This window comes from Crinia signifera, chromosome 6 (genome assembly GCF_055691185.1).
Source record: "Crinia signifera chromosome 6, ASM5569118v1, whole genome shotgun sequence".
NCBI classification, from domain to species: domain Eukaryota; kingdom Metazoa; phylum Chordata; class Amphibia; order Anura; family Myobatrachidae; genus Crinia; species Crinia signifera.
The window spans coordinates 133376393-133397240 of NC_139222.1; positions in this window are offsets into that span (position 1 = coordinate 133376393).

Consider the following 20848-nt stretch of genomic DNA (forward strand, 5'->3'; position numbering starts at 1 on the left):
ATCAGGCCAGTGGCATAAGATTATATTTGGCACCCAGAGGCGAAATAGGTGGTGTCCTTCCATGGCTCCAGGATGAAAATGCGCTGACATCCCAGAGACTCACCATTGATACATCTGAAAGGATAAAGAGTCCTTATTACAGAGACTCCAGATAATCAAAAAACAGAGAGACATCATCAGTTGGGAGCAGCATCTGCAGATCCTGGGAGATGGTAATGTCTGCAGCCTAAAAGATATACTTCACAAGAGCCTGGCCAGGTATCTTAAAACTATTAAGGCAGCTAACCAATGCAAGGTATTACCAATAACAAGGGCATAACTACCATAGGTGCAAAGGGTGCAGCTGCTATGGTGCCCTGAGCTGAAAAGAGGCCTATCTTCTCTTTATAAATGATATGTGCTATATATTTATCATCATTAGTTGGTACATAGAGGTCCTTACAAACTTTTGCTATGGAGCCTACAAATATCTAGTTATGCCCCTGACCAATAATATTACTAATTTGTAAAGAGAGGCTTTTTCTAACATTTTAAACTAACCTAGCTATACAGTATAATAAGAAATCTGTTTCAACTGTGCTATATATTTGTGGCACCACAACACAGCAGAGGCGTCACTAGGATTGGTGTCACCCAGTGTAGTAGCCCATGGTGTCACCCCTACCCCTACACCCCCCATCCCACGTCCAGCAGTCTCAAAACGCATATAGTACTTGCCCGGGTGCCATCCCATAAAAGATCTCATCCTCCAATATAAAGCTGCTAATAACTAGCGTCACTCTGGGTCTTTGTGAAAAAGTGCAATTCAAGTGTTTATTGTCTACAGCGTTTCAGGCCTCCACCCGTCTGTGTGTCCAGAAGAAGGGTGGAGGCCAAAAATGCTGTACAAAAATAAGAACTTGAAGTGCATTTTTTCACAAAGATCGCCACAACACCCGCTGGTATTCAGCCAATGTTTCAATAAGCTTTACTTATTTTCATCAAGGCGATAAGTAAAGCTTATTGAAATGTTGGCTGAATACCGGCAGGTGTTGTGACTTTATTCCAGACCTGAATGTCACCGTACAAACGTTGTTGTGTGGGGACAAAGTGGTCTCCTAATTTTGCGGATGGCAACAGGCAATTACAGGATACCAGCATAGCGAGTGCCAGAACACATTGATGTTGTATATATATATATATATATATATATATATATATATATATATATATAGAAACGGGGGTGCGGCACTCCTTAATGCTGAAAATCCCAACAGGGGGAAGGGGTTGAATTCCCTTTGGCGGTGCCCTCCAACTGTATGACCGCCTGGGGGGTCCAGTAAACACAGGGTGTAGGGGGGGCGGTGGCACTCGCACACTGTGCGAGTGGGCGGCACTCGCACACTGTGTGAGTGCCGCCGCCCCCCCCTACACCCTATATATATATATATATATATATATATATATATATATATAGTCCAAAGTCCGGCGGCACTCGGAGTGAAAAGACAAAATGACAGCCAAAGGCAATATTCTGCCAACGTTTCAATTAGGTTTACTAATTTTCATCAGGGCATACAAGATACAATAACTACTCACCATTTATGTGCTTGTCCATCACCAAGTGAGTCTGTCAGCGCCGCGCGGCAGGCACCACGCCGCCTGCACGCACGTCACGTCATGACGTCATCACAGTGCTCCCACACCATTACAACCAACTTTATTAAAACTGTAACAAAACACAATGGAAAGGCATCATATAAAAGTATAAATATAGCGCAACTGTCACTGTATCAAAACGAACAGCATGCATACTTAGCAATAATATTGCTACATCCAAATGTGGATCTTGTTAGAAATACCAATTATGCTGAAAAACTACGGTGAGTATTGCACATAGGAGAGGAACACTTAAAATCACAACAAGAAGAAAAAATTATGAGTACACTATAAAAAGCAGTGTAACCCAAGTGATTCATTCAGACCCTGGGGACTAAGAGTGCCCAGTCTGAAAATCCACTCCGCCTCACAATGCAAAAGAGAAGCTTGGATCTATTGCCCCCCTTACAGTTGGGGGGACATGATCAATGATTTTATGCTTGAATGCCGTTGGTGAATGCCCCGTTAGAATTTGAAACATAGAATTTGACGGCAGATAAGAACCACTTGGCCCATCTAGTCTGCCCCTTTTTTTAAACATGTTACCTCAAACCATATTTGATCCTTATTTTTTTGTAAGGATATCAATATGCTTATCCCAAGCATGTTTAAATTGTACTACTGTATTTGCGTCTACCACCTCTGTTGGGAGGCTATTCCACTTATCTACTACTCTTTCTGTGAAAAAATTCTTCCTCGCATTTCCCCTGAATCTTCCTCCCTCTAGTTTCAGTGCATGTCCTCGTGTTCTGTTGCTCCTCTTCCTGTGAAGAATGTCTCCCACCTGTACCTTGTTAAAGCCCTTGATATATTTGAAAGTTTCTATCATGTCCCCCCTTTCCCTTCTCTGCTCTAAAGTATACATATTAAGATATTTTAGTCTTTCCTGGTACGTTTTGTGATGTAGGCCATGGACCATTTTAGTTGCTCTTCTTTGTACAGTCTCTAATGTATTTATATCCTTCTGGAGATATGGCCTCCAGAACTGAACACAATACTCTAGGTGAGGTCGTACCAATGACCTATACAGTGGCATTATTACTTCTTTCTTTCTACTGCTGATACCTCTCCCTATGAAACCAAGCATCTGACTTGCCTTCTTCATTGCTTTGTTACATTGCCTACCTGCTTTTAAGTCCCCTGAAATAGTGACACCTAGATCCCTCTCTTCCTCAGTAGTTTCCATTATTGTGCCATTTATACTATATTGAGTCTTTGGATTTCTGAGACCCAAGTGCATGATTTTGCATTTTTTGGCATTAAACTGTAGTTGCCATTCTCTTGACCATTTCTCTAATCTGCCTATATCCTCAATCATTTGTTTTACCCCTCCTGGTGTGTCTACCCTGTTGCATACCTTTGTGTCATCTGCAAAAAGGCACATTTTACCCTCAATTCCATTTGCAATATCACCAATAAAGATATTAAAAAGCACCGGTCCAAGTACAGATCCCTGGGGTACTCCACTTGTAACCTTTCCCTCCTTTGACTGTACTCCGTTTACTACAACTCTCTGTTTTCTGTCCTGCAACCATGCTCTTATCCATTCAACTATCTTAGAATCCAATCTCAAGCTTTCAAGTTTATTTAACAGTCTGCGATGTGGGACAGTGTCAAAAGCTTTACTAAAGTCTAGATAAGCTACATCTACAGCCCCACCTTGATCTATTACTTTAGTCACCCAGTCAAAAAAGTCAATAAGATTTGTTTGACATGATCTTCCCCCAGTAAACCCATGCTGTTTTGGATCCTGTAAATTGCTGGTTTTGAGATATTCTACAACTCTTTGTTTTAAGAGTGTTTCCATCAATTTCCCTACTACTGATGTAAGGCTCACTGGTCGATAGTTGCTTACCTCTTCCTTGCTTCCACTTTTGTGCAGTGGGACTACATTCGCTGTTTTCCAGTCCTCTGGGATTACTCCAGTAGCTAGTGACTGGTTGAATAATTCTGTTATTGGTTTTACCAGCTCCTCTTTAAGCTCTTTTAGTATCCTTGGATGTATCCCATCTGGCCCCATTGATTTATCCACTTTCAGTTTTGAGAGTTCTGTGAGGACTTTCTCCTCTGTAAATGTACTTGTCTCTCCCTCAGTTTTCTGACTATACTTGCAACTTAACTGTGGCCCCTTCCCCTCTCTTTCAGCAGTGAATACTGAGCAGAAATAATTATTAATATTATCTGCTATTACATTGTCCCCCTCAAGAAAACTTCCACTCTCTGTCTTCAGTCTAATTATTCCACTTTTTGTTTTTCTCCTTTCACTTATATACCTAAAAAAAGTTTTCCCCCCTTCACCCACTGACTGGGCCATTTTCTCTTCAGCCTGTGCTTTTGCACATCTGATTACCTTCTTAGCCTCCTTCTGTCTAACAAGATACACCTCTTTGTCCTCATTCTTCTGCGTCTGCTTAAATTTCTTAAAGGCCAACTTTTTTGCTTTCACAATACTTGCTACTTCTTTTGCAAACCACAATGGCTTTCTTTTTCTTGTGTTTTTCCTAACTCTTTTGACACAAAGTTCTGTTGTTTTTAGAATTGCACTTTTTAATTTTTCCCACTTATCCTGCACTCCTTCCAAGTTCTTCCACTCTGCCAAAGAATCCCTTACAGAGTTTCCCATCTCTACAAAATCAGCCTTCCTAAAATCTAACACCTTTGTTTTTGTGTGCGATGAGTCAGTCTCTGTCTTTATTTTGAACCATACTGCTTGATGGTCACTGGATCCCAGATTTTCACCCACATTTATGTCAGATATTCTGTCACCATTTGTAAGTATTAAGTCTAATATTGCGTCCTTACGAGTGGGCTCCCTCACCAATTGCTGGAGGGATGCTCCTTGCAAGGAATTCAGCATGTCCCTACTTCTGGTGGAACTTGCAACAGGCAGCTCCCAGTTTACATCAGGTAGATTAAAGTCTCCCATGATTATCACCTCTCCTTTTAATGCCATTTTATTGATGTCCCATTGCTGCATAATGCCTGGCAACAGGCTGCTCACTTGACCCTTTAAGTACCGCAGTGCGTATGGCCATCCTGTGCTGGGCCATGCGCACTTTGAATTGACAATCTGTCTTGCCAATGTAGTACTTGCCGCAAGGGCAGACAAGTACATACACAACGTGGGTGGTGGAACAGGTGACCCTAAATTTTATGGGAAATGTGATGTTCTTTACAGGATGTTTGATGCTGTCACCCGTCCACATATAACTGCATGTGACACAGCCAGTACACTTAACACAGCCCACTTTAGGAGCACCAAGGAACGTGGTGTTAAGGGATCTTTCGAAATTGGTAATATCACTATGTACCAATAGGTCACGCAAATTACTGCCTCTGGAATAACTAGTAACCATCGACGTATATATATATATATATATATATATATATATATATATATATATATATATATAGGATACTTGCGATCTGGCACTCCTGGTACCTTGGTCAATGGCCTGGGTGCCTTCGTAGATAATCGTACATGCAGGTGGGTGAGGATTACTCCTAGGAGATAAGTCACCAACGCGGCACTCCAGGGCTTGTGAGAAATCAGGCAAATTTATTGTGCAACAGTTTCGGGGACAACGTTCCCCTTCCTCAGGCAGACAGCAATACAAAATTACAAACATAGGGTCCTACCTTATAACAATGTGTGCAGCAAGAAGGCACCTCCTTCCGTTGTACGTGGCCGGTGGACTGGTTCAGAGCGGGAGACGCCGCCAGCGGGATGCAGAGCAGACGTTACTTCCTGTATCTGACGTCACCAAGCTACGTCTGGCACGCTGACGCCCGTTGCCAAGCACACAGGGTAGCGTGAGTTGTTTACAGTAAGGAATGGTGCTGGTAGTGAAATAAATTGTGCTGTGTGGGATTAAGAGATGCATACAAACACTTATTATAAAAACATGATGCTGGTATAAATATCAATATTAAATGGAGTGTATAACGTGCAGCATATAAGTGATGCACGTAGGTGCTTAACAATGAAGATTGGGTCAATAAAGCATGCAAGACATTTTTACATCCAAAAAGGGTTATCTGGGGTCATCTTGGATCAAGTAAATATAAATGTATAAACGAGGGGATAAATAGGGTATCCTAAAATGGATAAGTTAATCGCCCTATACGATAAGGGGTCAGTCCATCAGGTCCCGCTATAGGCAAAAATCATAGAAAAATATCGTCCAAAAACATCGACCAAACGGGAAACGTGTTTGGACCACAGGGGACTAAGTTAGTGTGTTCCACATGATACGCTCATTGAGCCCGTTGGGTGAGACAGTATTGAGCCTGTAGATCCACCTGGCTTCCAGTCTTAGGAGGGCTTTCTGGCGATCACCCCCCCTGGGCATTGGTGGAATGTGGTCTATCATAAAGTAGCGTAATGATGCCAGTGGGTGGCCCTTGGCTTTAAAGTGAGCCGCTACTGGCTGGTCCATTGGTTTGTTCTTTAGAGCAGCATTTATAGCCGAGTGGTGTGCGGCCATCCGCTCCTTGAATTGTCGAGTGGACATACCAACATAGTATAGTCCACACGGACATACTATGATATATACAATATATCTAGTGCTACAGGTCAGTATGTGTCGGATCTGTAGCCTTTTGTCTTCATGGGGGTGTTTGAAGGATGAACCTTGGATCAGGTAGTTGCATGTGATACACTTGATGCACTTATAGCATCCCGGGGTTTTTCTTTGTCTGGTGGATGCTCGGTTATCATCAAACCCGGTTATGTCCGTGTGTACCAATAGGTCTTTCAAGTTACGTCCCCTCTTATAGCATGTCATCGGTCTTATTTTGGAGAAGCACGGTAGTTTGGGATCAGTGGCTAGAATGGGCCACAGGGCTTTACTCGCAATAGGTATAAGGCTGCTGTTGGTGTCGAATGTGGTGGACCACGGGAATACCTTAGCATTTTCCCCTTTAATATTTTTGGGTTTAAGTAGATCTTCACGTTTAAGTTTGAGTACTTTTGCTTTAGCCTGATGCAGGGCTGACAGGTGATAACCCCTTTCATGAAACTTGAGGATGATGTTATCAAGCTGTAACGGAAGTGTTTCTGTATTACTACAGATACGGGCCGCCCGGAGCATTTGGGAGTATGCCAATCCCTTTTTCAATGGTGGAGGGTGATGGCTGCTGGAAAGCAAGAGGGTTTTCCTATCTGTTTCTTTGTAGAAGATAGAGGTGCTGATGTTACCTTCATTCAACGTCACAGTCACGTCTAAAAAGTTGATAGTGTGACTGCTATGCGCATATGTGAGTTTAATGGGTCCTGGCATTGCATTGATGGTGGTCATTAGATCGACGAATTCCTCTGCCATGCCCTGCCACAGCATGAACAGATCGTCAATGTATCGACACAGGAGAATGATGTTATCTTTAGCAATTTGTTCTTGAAAAAATATGCGTTCCTGGGCGACCATGAAGACATTGGCGTATGCTGGTGCCACGGCCGATCCCATGGCACAGCCTGCCTGTTGAAGGTAGATTTGACCATCGAATCGGAAATAGTTACGGCATAGGACCAGTTCAAGCAATTGAAGGTAGAGTTTTTTATTGAAGGTAAACCTTTCGCCAAGGGAGTCCAGAAATTCTTTCATGGCCAGGAGCCCCTGGTCATGAGGGATCGAGGTGTATAACGATGATACATCCATAGTGCATAACATAGCAGTCAGGGGTAGTCTGGGCAGTTGTTTTAAGCGATTGAGGAAGCTTGTGGTATCCATGAGGTGCGTATCTTGAATGATGACATGCGGCTGGATCAAGACGTCCAGTAGTTGGGACACCGGTTGAAAAAGGCTACCTTGAGCAGAGATTATTGGGCGACCAGGTGGAGATGTAGCATGTTTATGAATTTTCGGTACACTGTACAGTATTGGTAGAATAGGGTGGGTAGTATGCAGTGCTTCTTTGAGCTTGATGTCTATGATCTGTTGGTCGACTGCCTTCTTGAGTAGTGCCGTTAGTTCTTTTTGGTACTTCTCAGTGGGGTCGCTGTGCAATTTCCTGTACGTGTTCCCATCTGCTAATTGGCGCATAATTTCTGCTCGGTAAGTACTCAAGTTCTGGATTACGATGCCCCCGCCTTTATCAGCGGGGCGTATGACGATGCTGTGGTCATCTTGCAGAGATTTTAGAGCTTGAGTTTCACCTCTGGATAGATTAGCATGGAATGGAGTGGGAGCTGCTTTGAATCGCTCCATGGACGCGTCCAGAAGACGTGTGTACGTTTTTATAGATGGATTGTGGGACATGGGGTCAAAAGCGGATTTGCTATGAGACCTGATGAATTGCGTGATAGGGGTGGGCTGAGGGGGAGCCTCATGATGCTGGAAAAACTCACGTAATCTGAGTTTACGGTTCATTTTATGGATGTCAAGTTGCCAGTCGAAAGGGTCATGTCGATTGGTCGGTATAAAGGAGAGGCCTTTGTTGAGGACATTTTCTTCATCGGGAGTGTGCAGCCGATCCGATAGATTAAATATTGCTTTTATTTTGGTCCTGCTCGCTTTGAAGTTCATCTCCCTTTGGCCGCCACGACGGGTTCTTTTGTTGTAGGGCCCCTCCGGGTGGTAACCCCTAAAGGGGGACGTCTGGTGATGGTGCCATCATCGGATTCTGCCGGAGCAAAATCACTGTCAGATTGGGAGGATCCTGGTTGTGGGGCAGCGGGAGTTCTCCGTGATCTCCAGCCTCGTCTAGCAGTTGCTTGGAAGCTGCGGGGCTGGGGCTCACTGCCTGTAAGCCACCTGTAGACCTGGTTAGACTCATAGTCTGCCTCTACTGTGGCTAATTTTGTCCTCTTGAATCTTAATAGATCACGACGGTAGTTGTCGCATTGATTTTTAAGCTTGGATGCCCAGGCGTCAAAGTCAGGGGAGGCAATCAAATTTGCATTAGCTGTTTTAAGATCATCAATCTTGCTCCGGGTATTTCTGAGTTCTTTACCGGCCTCCTCCACCACCAGCACCATCAGGTCCAGGCTGCATTTGTTGAGTATGGCTACCCAACGCCTGCAGAACTCTGGACTTGACCGGCCGATGGTGGGGATGTTCCGGACTCTGAACCCTCGAGGTATAAACTTTTTACGGTAATAGTCCGATAAAGATTGGCCGTGAAGTAAGTAATCGATTTCACGGCGTCTCAGCTTAAATAGTAGGTTGTATATGTCCTCAGCTTCAATATCAGGATTAGGTTCCTCCGCAAATAGAATGTGAGAAATTTCATCCTCTGAAAAATTCAGTATTTCTCCGGGGGGAGTTACAGCAATCCCCTTAGAACCAAGTGGATGTTGCGATGCCTCCATGTTGGTTGATAAAAAGAGCTGGAGTAGATTTAGCAAGATGTAGGCTGGACGTCCTAGGAAAATTTAGGAGAGTGGGTGCCACGATCCTATGCTAACCGGGCAGGCTAGCGACTACAGGATACTTGCGATCTGGCACTCCTGGTACCTTGGTCAATGGCCTGGGTGCCTTCGTAGATAATCGTACATGCAGGTGGGTGAGGATTACTCCTAGGAGATAAGTCACCAACGCGGCACTCCAGGGCTTGTGAGAAATCAGGCAAATTTATTGTGCAACAGTTTCGGGGACAACGTTCCCCTTCCTCAGGCAGACAGCAATACAAAATTACAAACATAGGGTCCTACCTTATAACAGTGTGTGCAGCAAGAAGGCACCTCCTTCCGTTGTACGTGGCCGGTGGACTGGCTCAGAGCGGGAGACGCCGCCAGCGGGATGCAGAGCAGACGTTACTTCCTGTATCTGACGTCACCAAGCTACGTCTGGCACGCTGACGCCCGTTGCCAAGCACACAGGGTAGCGTGAGTTGTTTACAGACGGTAGCTAGGTTACCCGATGCCACGTAGCAGCGGTAGTAAGGAATGGTGCTGGTAGTGAAATAAATTGTGCTGTGTGGGATTAAGAGATGCATACAAACACTTATTATAAAAACATGATGCTGGTATAAATATCAATATTAAATGGAGTGTATAACGTGCAGCATATAAGTGATGCACGTAGGTGCTTAACAATGAAGATTGGGTCAATAAAGCATGCAAGACATTTTTACATCCAAAAAGGGTTATCTGGGGTCATCTTGGATCAAGTAAATATAAATGTATAAACGAGGGGATAAATAGGGTATCCTAAAATGGATAAGTTAATCGCCCTATACGATAAGGGGTCAGTCCATCAGGTCCCGCTATAGGCAAAAATCATAGAAAAATATCGTCCAAAAACATCGACCAAACGGGAAACGTGTTTGGACCACAGGGGACTAAGTTAGTGTGTTCCACATGATACGCTCATTGAGCCCGTTGGGTGAGACAGTATTGAGCCTGTAGATCCACCTGGCTTCCAGTCTTAGGAGGGCTTTCTGGCGATCACCCCCCCTGGGCATTGGTGGAATGTGGTCTATCATAAAGTAGCGTAATGATGCCAGTGGGTGGCCCTTGGCTTTAAAGTGAGCCGCTACTGGCTGGTCCATTGGTTTGTTCTCCTTTATACCGACCAATCGACATGACCCTTTCGACTGGCAACTTGACATCCATAAGATGAACCGTAAACTCAGATTACGTGAGTTTTTCCAGCATCATGAGGCTCCCCCTCAGCCCACCCCTATCACGCAATTCATCAGGTCTCATAGCAAATCCGCTTTTGACCCCATGTCCCACAATCCATCTATAAAAACGTACACACGTCTTCTGGACGCGTCCATGGAGCGATTCAAAGCAGCTCCCACTCCATTCCATGCTAATCTATCCAGAGGTGAAACTCAAGCTCTAAAATCTCTGCAAGATGACCACAGCATCGTCATACGCCCCGCTGATAAAGGCGGGGGCATCGTAATCCAGAACTTGAGTACTTACCGAGCAGAAATTATGCGCCAATTAGCAGATGGGAACACGTACAGGAAATTGCACAGCGACCCCACTGAGAAGTACCAAAAAGAACTAACGGCACTACTCAAGGAGGCAGTCGACCAACAGATCATAGACATCAAGCTCAAAGAAGCACTGCATACTACCCACCCTATTCTACCAATACTGTACAGTGTACCGAAAATTCATAAACATGCTACATCTCCACCTGGTCGCCCAATAATCTCTGCTCAAGGTAGCCTTTTTCAACCGGTGTCCCAACTACTGGACGTCTTGATCCAGCCGCATGTCATCATTCAAGATACGCACCTCATGGATACCACAAGCTTCCTCAATCGCTTAAAACAACTGCCCAGACTACCCCTGACTGCTATGTTATGCACTATGGATGTATCATCGTTATACACCTCGATCCCTCATGACCAGGGGCTCCTGGCCATGAAAGAATTTCTGGACTCCCTTGGCGAAAGGTTTACCTTCAATAAAAAACTCTACCTTCAATTGCTTGAACTGGTCTTATGCCGTAACTATTTCCGATTCGATGGTCAAATCTACCTTCAACAGGCAGGCTGTGCCATGGGATCGGCTGTGGCACCGGCATACGCCAATGTCTTCATGGTCGCCCAGGAACGCATATTTTTTCAAGAACAAATTGCTAAAGATAACATAATTCTCCTGTGTCGATACATCGACGATCTGTTCATGCTGTGGCAGGGCATGGCAGAGGAATTCGTCGATCTAATGACCACCATCAATGCAATGCCAGGACCCATTAAACTCACATATGCGCATAGCAGTCACACTATCAACTTTTTAGACGTGACTGTGACGTTGAATGAAGGTAACATCAGCACCTCTATCTTCTACAAAGAAACAGATAGGAACACCCTCTTGCTTTCCAGCAGCCATCACCCTCCACCATTGAAAAAGGGATTGGCATACTCCCAAATGCTCCGGGCGGCCCGTATCTGTAGTAATACAGAAACACTTCCGTTACAGCTTGATAACATCATCCTCAAGTTTCATGAAAGGGGTTATCACCTGTCAGCCCTGCATCAGGCTAAAGCAAAAGTACTCAAACTTAAACGTGAAGATCTACTTAAACCCAAAAATATTAAAGGGGAAAATGCTAAGGTATTCCCGTGGTCCACCACATTCGACACCAACAGCAGCCTTATACCTATTGCGAGTAAAGCCCTGTGGCCCATTCTAGCCACTGATCCCAAACTACCGTGCTTCTCCAAAATAAGACCGATGACATGCTATAAGAGGGGACGTAACTTGAAAGACCTATTGGTACACACGGACATAACCGGGTTTGATGATAACCGAGCATCCACCAGACAAAGAAAAACCCCGGGATGCTATAAGTGCATCAAGTGTATCACATGCAACTACCTGATCCAAGGTTCATCCTTCAAACACCCCCATGAAGACAAAAGGCTACAGATCCGACACATACTGACCTGTAGCACTAGATATATTGTATATATCATAGTATGCCCGTGTGGACTATACTATGTTGGTATGTCCACTCGACAATTCAAGGAGCGGATGGCCGCACACCACTCGGCTATAAATGCTGCTCTAAAGAACAAACCAATGGACCAGCCAGTAGCGGCTCACTTTAAAGCCAAGGGCCACCCACTGGCATCATTACGCTACTTTATGATAGACCACATTCCACCAATGCCCAGGGGGGGGTGATCACCAGAAAGCCCTCCTAAGACTGGAAGCCAGGTGGATCTACAGGCTCAATACTGTCTCACCCAACGGGCTCAATGAGCGTATCATGTGGAACACACTAACTTAGTCCCCTGTGGTCCAAACACGTTTCCCGTTTGGTCGATGTTTTTGGACGATATTTTTCTATGATTTTTGCCTATAGCGGGACCTGATGGACTGACCCCTTATCGTATAGGGCGATTAACTTATCCATTTTTGGATACCCTATTTATCCCCTCGTTTATACATTTATATTTACTTGATCCAAGATGACCCCAGATAACCCTTTTTGGATGTAAAAATGTCTTGCATGCTTTATTGACCCAATCTTCATTGTTAAGCACCTACGTGCATCACTTATATGCTGCACGTTATACACTCCATTTAATATTGATATTTATACCAGCATCATGTTTTTATAATAAGTGCTTGTATGCATCTCTTAATCCCACACAGCACAATTTATTTCACTACCAGCACCATTCCTTACTACCGCTGCTACGTGGCGTCGGGTAACCTAGCTACCGTCTGTAAACAACTCACGCTACCCTGTGTGCTTGGCAACGGGCGTCAGCGTGCCAGACGTAGCTTGGTGACGTCAGATACAGGAAGTAACTGCATCCCGCTGGCGGCGTTTCCCGCTCTGAACCAGTCCACCGGCCACGTACAACGGAAGGAGGTGCCTTCTTGCTGCACACACTGTTATAAGGTAGGACCCTATGTTTGTAATTTTGTATTGCTGTCTGCCTGAGGAAGGGGAACGTTGTCACCGAAACTGTTGCACAATAAATTTGCCTGATTTCTCACAAGCCCTGGAGTGCCGCGTTGGTGACTTATCTCCTAGGAGTAATCCTCACCCACCTGCATATGTATATATATATATATATATATATATATATATATATATATATTGACAGCATGAATGAAGGCTATCCAAAAATGAATGTGTATAATTGCCGGGGTGCTGCACGCAGGGGGTATTTAGAACTGGGTATCGTGGCAAACTCTCGGACTTAGTAACAAAAAGCAGGCTCAACACACAGAGCGCATTGCCAATGTTTGGGGGTTTATTCCGTTATCAAGCCTAAGAACAAATGACAAACTGTACAACACTTACCTAAATCTCCTCTGTTCTGTATCACATGCTTACTCCTGGGAGCCGGCGTCCATTCCCTGCCTGCTCGTGCAACCTGCCCACACTGATGACATCATCGGCAGCAGGACTCAGGTTCCAGAGCCAAGCATCGGTTTTAGCCTGGCAACGCTCAGGAACAACAAGCTGTGTAAACAGAAATGGAGAGAGATAAAACAGAAACAAACAATAACCAAGTGTGTAGTGATATTACAGTGACATGTGCAGAGTATTAGCCGAAGTGAAAAACCAAGAGACCAAAGAAGAGAGGCATAGGTGGCTGCAATATGGAAGCAACAGTGTATCAAAAAACATATTGAAGCTTAATTGTTTATTAAGACCCTTGGGTCTCACAGTATCCAATTTATGGATCCATTTAACTTCTAGTTTGAGCAGTTTCTTGCCTCTGTCACCTCCACGGAAATCGTCAGGGATATGATCTATGATAATGGACCTTAAACTGGAAAGTGAATGTTTTTCTGCCGCAAAGTGCTTGGTGACAGGTTGATCCATTTGTTTATTGTTAAGTGCAGCTCTGATGGCTGAACGATAGAGTGCAATATGCTCTTTGAAGGTTCTGAGGCCGCATGGGCAGAGAATGAGATAAATGACATGAGTGCTGGAACACATGAGTATTTATTCTTGTATTTAAACCCATAATGAGGATGGTTAAAAGTTTTGCAATGGATCGTGGCATTACACAGAGCAGCCGCCCGTTTTTTTTTTTAAGTTCCAATCGGGACTCTGGAAGAGATGTCTGTTCTAACAATCCAATCCCATATTTTCCAGACTCTGGTAAAGCAGGATGTCAATCGCGATGATTTCAGTTTTTTCAAGTCTTTGTCATATTGCATGGTAGGCCACAGTTCTTTTGCAGTGGTAGTGATGGTATCATTAGCATCATTGAAGGAGCGGACCCATCTGATTACTTCTTTGGTGTCTTTATTATGCACTCCTCTTTGCAGAGTGGTTTCACAAGAGACACTATTCACTTTATCTCTTGCTTTATCCACTATTGTGTGTGAATAGCCTCGAGATAGGAATTTATTTTGCATCATGTCCAGATTGGAATTCAACTCCTCTGTGTTGGTTATTCATTTGACCCTCAGTAATTGTGAAAATGGGAGTCCATGCTTAAGGGCTGGCGGATGATGGATTTGTGCCAATAACAGCGTATTGCGGTCAGTGGGTTTTGAGAAAATAGACGTGCACAATCTTCCTTCCACATTGGTAATTCATGCATCCAAGTAGATGACTGATACCAAACTCATGGTGTAGGTATACTTGATGGGACATGTGTTCTCAATAGCTGACACAAATTCTGCCTCACTCTCTGTCCACAGGAGCAGCACAACGTGTGTAAAAGTTGATTTTGGCACTTCGTCACCACTGAGGAACAGGTCCTGTTCTATTACCGCCATGTAGGCATTTGCTTAAGATGGAGAGACTGGAGAACCCATCGTGCATCCAGCATGTTGCAAATAAAACCTTTTGTTGAACAGAAAGTAATTGCATTGTAGAATAAGGGAGAGGAGCATGATGAAGAGATCAGTCAGTGGGCCTTGGTATTCAGGGTCATTTTCAAGTAGATTGCTTGTTGTCAGGATACCGCCCTCATGGGGGACTCTAGTATATAGGCTGCATATGTTGAGGGTGATCAGCCATCTGTAGCACTGTCAGGGGCTGGCTGGCAACGTTCAGCCTGGGCGGCAACACAAGCAAGTGGCCCACCACCATCGCCATCGTTTCACCACCCTAACCTCTCCCTTCTCCCCTCTAGTATGCAGCAAAGATTAAACAATCATTCCCCCACACATACACACATACAGATGGGTCAGGTCCCATCCTTGCTGGCGGGTCGCCAGAACGTCTGCACTGGCGACCCGCCAGCAGCCACGCCAGCGAATGCACTGAGACGCGCGTGCGTCTCACGCGCACGCGCGTCTCAGTCTCCGCCGCCAGCGCAACAGAAACCCTGTCCGTCTCCACCTCAGGGAGACGGACAGGGTTAGGGGGGGTTAGGGGGGGATGCGGGCAGGCGGCGGGGACCCCGGGGGAACGGATGGAAGCGCCGTCGGAAGGGGACGCACGCGCCTCTCGTGCGCGCGCGTCCCCTTCTCACCATCGCCATGGCGCTGGCGGGGGATGGCGGCTGGCGACGCCAGCGCCATCCCCTGCCAAGATGGGACAAGACCCATCTGTACAGTACACCAGAAACGGGGACAGTGCGTGCCGAAGGCACGTTGCAAAAATTTACACTGTAATGCCGATTACACATAATGCCACACACCGTAATGCCCAATACACATAAAGCCAACACCATAATACCCATTAAACATAATGCCACACACCATAATGCCCATCAAACATAATGTCACACCGTAATGCTCATTACACATGATGCCAACACCGTAATGCCCATTACACATATTGCCGCACACCGTAATGTCCATTGCACATAATGCCAACAGCGTAGTGCCCATTACACATAATTACACATAATGCCAATACCGTAATGCCCATTACACATAATGCTGCACACCGTAATGCCCATCACACATAAAGCCAACACCCATTAAACATAATTTATAGGTATATTGCTCGTTGTCATGGGTTACATGCTAATTGCCAGGCAGTTTATGTACATATGACAGATGCAGTATATGTATATATGAGAAAGGTAGTGTATGAATGTATATATATGTATGGAGGCAGTGGATGGATGTATGAATGTGTATATACTGTATGAGAGGCAGTGAATGGATGTGGGGACATACAGTAAAAGGGGGGTGTCAGACTGGGGGACGTACAATGAAGTGGGTCAGGCTGGGGCACATACAAAACGGGAGCAGGCCTGTTGCATAGTATATTTCATCTTCCAACAGCGTAAAAGACCCTCTCTGTATATTTTTTATTTATTTATTAGCAGTTTCTTTAAAGAAATTAATATGTGGGGTGCTGGGAAAAGGGTATTTGGGGGAGCAGGGGCGGTATTCTGCAGCTTTGCCTATGGTGTCTATAACCCTTGCGCCGGCACTGCCTCTGTCACCACTGAACCTCTCCATCTCCATCCCACTGCACCTCTATGCCCGTTACCCCTGCACTTCGCCCCATTTGTCATCGCTGCACAGCCCACATACACCCCTTAACAGCTATCACCACACTCCTATAACCTTACATTACTCCCCCTGACCACCCACACACTACTACTGCCCATGTCTTCCCACATGCACCCCATACCCCTCTAGCCCCAACATACCCTACTCCCCCTATCTCCTATAAACACTCTATATAGGGACTATGTAAAAACCGGACCCGGACTAAACCCCGGACTGCCGGACCGGACATCAAAATATGCAGTCCGGAACTTGTGGTGTCCTGTCCGGGGGGTGTACCGTCCGGGGGGTGTCTTGTCCGGGGTTGTCCCTGTGATAGCTATCATCAGGGACACAGGGAAGGGGCCCGTACGGTTTTTGCTACATGCAGGGAGGCTTTATTCTCTCCCTCCTCCTCTCCCTGGTCACAGGTGTCACAGGCAGCCCCCCAGACAGGACACCCCCAGACAGGACACCCCCCGGACCGGACGCTACAAGCTCTGGACTGAAGATTTTGATGTCCGGTCCGGGGTTCTTGTCCTGGTCCGGTTTTCACCCATACCCCTCTATATACCAACACATCCTGCACTTCAGTTCCTGTCCCCCAATATACACCCCATAATAACACTCTACCCTGGCCACAGACACATTCCACTGACTGTCCCCAACATACACATGCCATAATCACCCCCCCATCCCATATGACCATCTGATAGCCACTGACAGTCCCTAACATTCCTATACACATCCCATAACACCCTCCTTGCCCCCTTTCTTCATATAACACATTACCTTCTTTATATTTGCTGGTCGTGGTCCCTTCTGGTAGCCACATTGTGGGAGCTGGGCAGGAGGAGGTTAGCTGCGACGGGCGGCTGTCAACTGGATTTGTTCACCATCCTGCAGCCTGTGCAGGCCCTGCGCAGGCTGTACAATTACAGGCAGGTCAGAAGTCAGCCGTCACAGCTCGCACTGCGACGGCGGTTGTGAAGGCTGTAACTGGGCTGGGAGAGCAGGCAGGCGGGAGGGGTTGGGGGCAGCCGTCGGTTTTAGGGGGGGTGGCGCCACGCCGCGCCACTGAACTTTAGTAGTAAAACAAAAAAACACACAGAAATGATAGCCGCCTCTGTGGGTAGGGGTTCCTTAATCAGCGTGCCAGCGCTACCCGAATCCGCACTTCCGGGTAGCGCTGGCTGCACTGACAGACACTAGAGGTATGGAAGTCCTCTAGTGTCTGTCTCCTCCAAGTCGGCGACCATTTTTGGAGGGTCGCCTTACAGAAGGCTGAATGCGGGTGGACCCGGAGGCGAAGGCGGCGACAAGATGCATTGGGCACAGCGGCAGTCGGCCCAGCCCCAGCAGGTAGATACCGGCCCGGGGGGCATTTGGCACCCTGCCCCCCGGCCCAGCCCGCCCCTGAGCACTGTACCGATGGAGTCAAGTTTATTAAGAAGATGGGTGGTATCTTGTAGATATGCTGGTGTCTTTTGGATAACTGGTTGGAGAAAGTGGTCAAGAAATGATGATATTGGACTGTAGAGCGCATCCCTGGCTGAGATAATCGGCCGACCTGGTGGGTGTTGTTTGTCCTTGTGAATTTTGGGCAAGCAGTACATCAGGGGTACTCTGTGGTCAGGTATTCTTTCACCGAGGATGGTAATTGATTCAGATTTACAGCTTCAGAGAGGATGTTGTCAAGTTCTTTTTTAAATTGGAAGGTAGGGTCATTTGACAGTAATTCATAGTTATCTGTCTTGGATAGTTGAGAGTATACTTCACTTTGGTAATCTTCCATATCCCAGATAACTATACCACCACCTTTGTCCGCAGGTAGGAACATTATGTCATCGTATGTGCTCAAATATTCAAGGCTGCCCATTCTTCTCTGGATAGATTGGAATCCGCCAGATGTCACTAGTTGAAAGAGACTGCAGTGTGAGAGGGGGAGAGTCAGAGGGTGCAGGTTGGGCTAGAATGTAGAATTAAAATATGGGATACAGGGTGGGAGAGCATGGATGGTAATAGGGGACAGGGGTAAGAGGGTTGTGCAGGTGGTACAAAATGCAGGGTGAGCATTGGGTGCAGGGAGGGAGAGAACACATGGGGAAGGGGGTGCAGGGAGGTAGAGAATACAGGTAGCAAGTGAGGATGCAGGGTGGGATAAGAAGCATACCATATCTGGATGGGCTCCCTGCCTGGCTCCAGTGGTGGCAGGTACTGGAACCAGGCATATCCCATATGGGTGCCTGGCAGTGGCAAACACAAGAGCCAGATTCACCTCAGTGGTGCCGGGAACTGGCTGCTGCAATACAGAGACCGGCCGCGGCGCAATGCTGGGATCCAGCAGCGGGACTGTGAGTGACTTTTAAGTCAGCTTACAGTCAGCACCGGGTGCAGGGCAGCAGAAACGGTGGGTGCAAGTTTGAGTGCGGCTCTGTTTGGTGACACCCGGTGCTGGCTACACCCACCGCACCCACCTGGTGACGCCACTGCAACACAGTAATGTAACTTTATGCTCCTTCCCATGCTGAATACATCCTTGGCTGGACACTATTTAAAAGGCAGCAGGATAGGGGGATAGGGTTAACTGTGCTCTGAGTGCCGTATCTGACATGTGGACACTGTCCAATCAGTAAGAGGCATATGGATCCCAGGGAGATAGCGATACTGCCTGCGCTGTGCAATTTACAGTACAGATGTTTTCTTTGACAGTTGGCAGATGGGTAGCAGCCATCTTAGGGAGACTGATAGCAACAACTTGAAGCAGAAGCATCTTCTATTGCCAGGGATGCAGATTCCATGCCTTACTTAATAAATTAAATATTATTTTTATATTTGTGTGTAGTATTCAGTACATTAACTGAAACATCAACTGAAGAAAAAGATTAATACTGCCAGCGATACTATTAGACTACCTAATATTTATCTGTAAATTGTAACCTTTCACATGATACATAGGGGATTATTCTGGTTCGCTCGCAAAGGCACAATCACTCACTGTGACAAAACCATATGCAATGCAAAGAGTTAGATTTGGGTGTTTTATTGGGTACTTGTGTACAATCACGGCTCCCACGATGTCCATCGCATAGTAAAAAATCTCATCGCATCGCATGCATCGCATGCGATTGCATGCAATTTTTAACAGAAATGCATCCAAATGCATTGAAATTAGTATCAAACATGTTCAATGGCCCCCAAATGTCATTTTTGAGGCTGTACCACCCCCACTATCAACGCGAACCTGAAGCGTGGCGAGCGCAGCGAGCCCGCGAGGGGCAGCGGTACGCGTCCTACGACCTTTTCATACCCCCACTAGCCACGTCGGCGTGGAGTTGAGAATAGAAAGTGTGGCGAGCGCAGTGAGCCACCGAGCCCGAAGCGTGGGGAGCGCAGCGAGCCCCGCGAGGGGTGCATTTAACATTGTAAGCACCCATTAGGGTGCTTATACAATAAAAAATCTTATAGGGGGGCCAATTAACATTGAAAGCACCCATTAGTGTGCTTTTACAATTTAAAATCGTATCTCATCTCATATCATCTCATCTCATTGTATGCCATATACAATGGTATACAATTTAAAATTGTATAAGATCGGGACCCATCACATCGCATCTCATCTCATTGCATACCATATTAAGCCTTATGATATGCAATGCGATGGGCGCCGTGATAATACACAAGTACCCCATACTTAACCCCATAGCTTGAGTGTCACATATTCACTAACCGGTTGCTAATAAGCACCATAAGAAAAAAGCAATACTAGCCTACTTTTCTTAGCTTCTTGCTAAATATGAAAAATGAGTAGCACAAAAAAAAAGGATTTTACACTACTCTGCCTTGTTGTGTCTAAAATGTATCAATTATATGCTGAAGAATAAACAGCACAAGAGGAGACCAGTGGCCTGATTCAGACCTGCATGCTGGGCTGTGAGTATTCGGAGCCCAGAGAGCAGGTAGCTGCCCCTGTGCATGGCTGTGAACACGTAAGCATCTGTGCACACAAGGGGAAAATCATTCACCATCTAATGATTTTCTCATTGCCCGCAATGCAGAATGAGCCAGCACTCACTTGGCTCTGTGAAGGCCATGGGGATGAGGCCACTGATGATGTCATCCCCCCAAATGCCTGTAGGGTATCGCTGCCTTCAGGTGGATGGATCATGCATGTGCACAGCGTACTGTGCATATGCGCAGTTGTTCAATAATCGGATGGGCTGCAAATTTGCAGCCTGTCCGAACGGGGTCTGAATTGGCCCCCAAATCCAAAGCAGAGTAGGAAGATATGGTTTCCTTATAATTGTATGCAGATTTACTATTGAATTTTATTCAATTATTTTACTGTGCATGATTTTAACCTGGCTTTGTAAT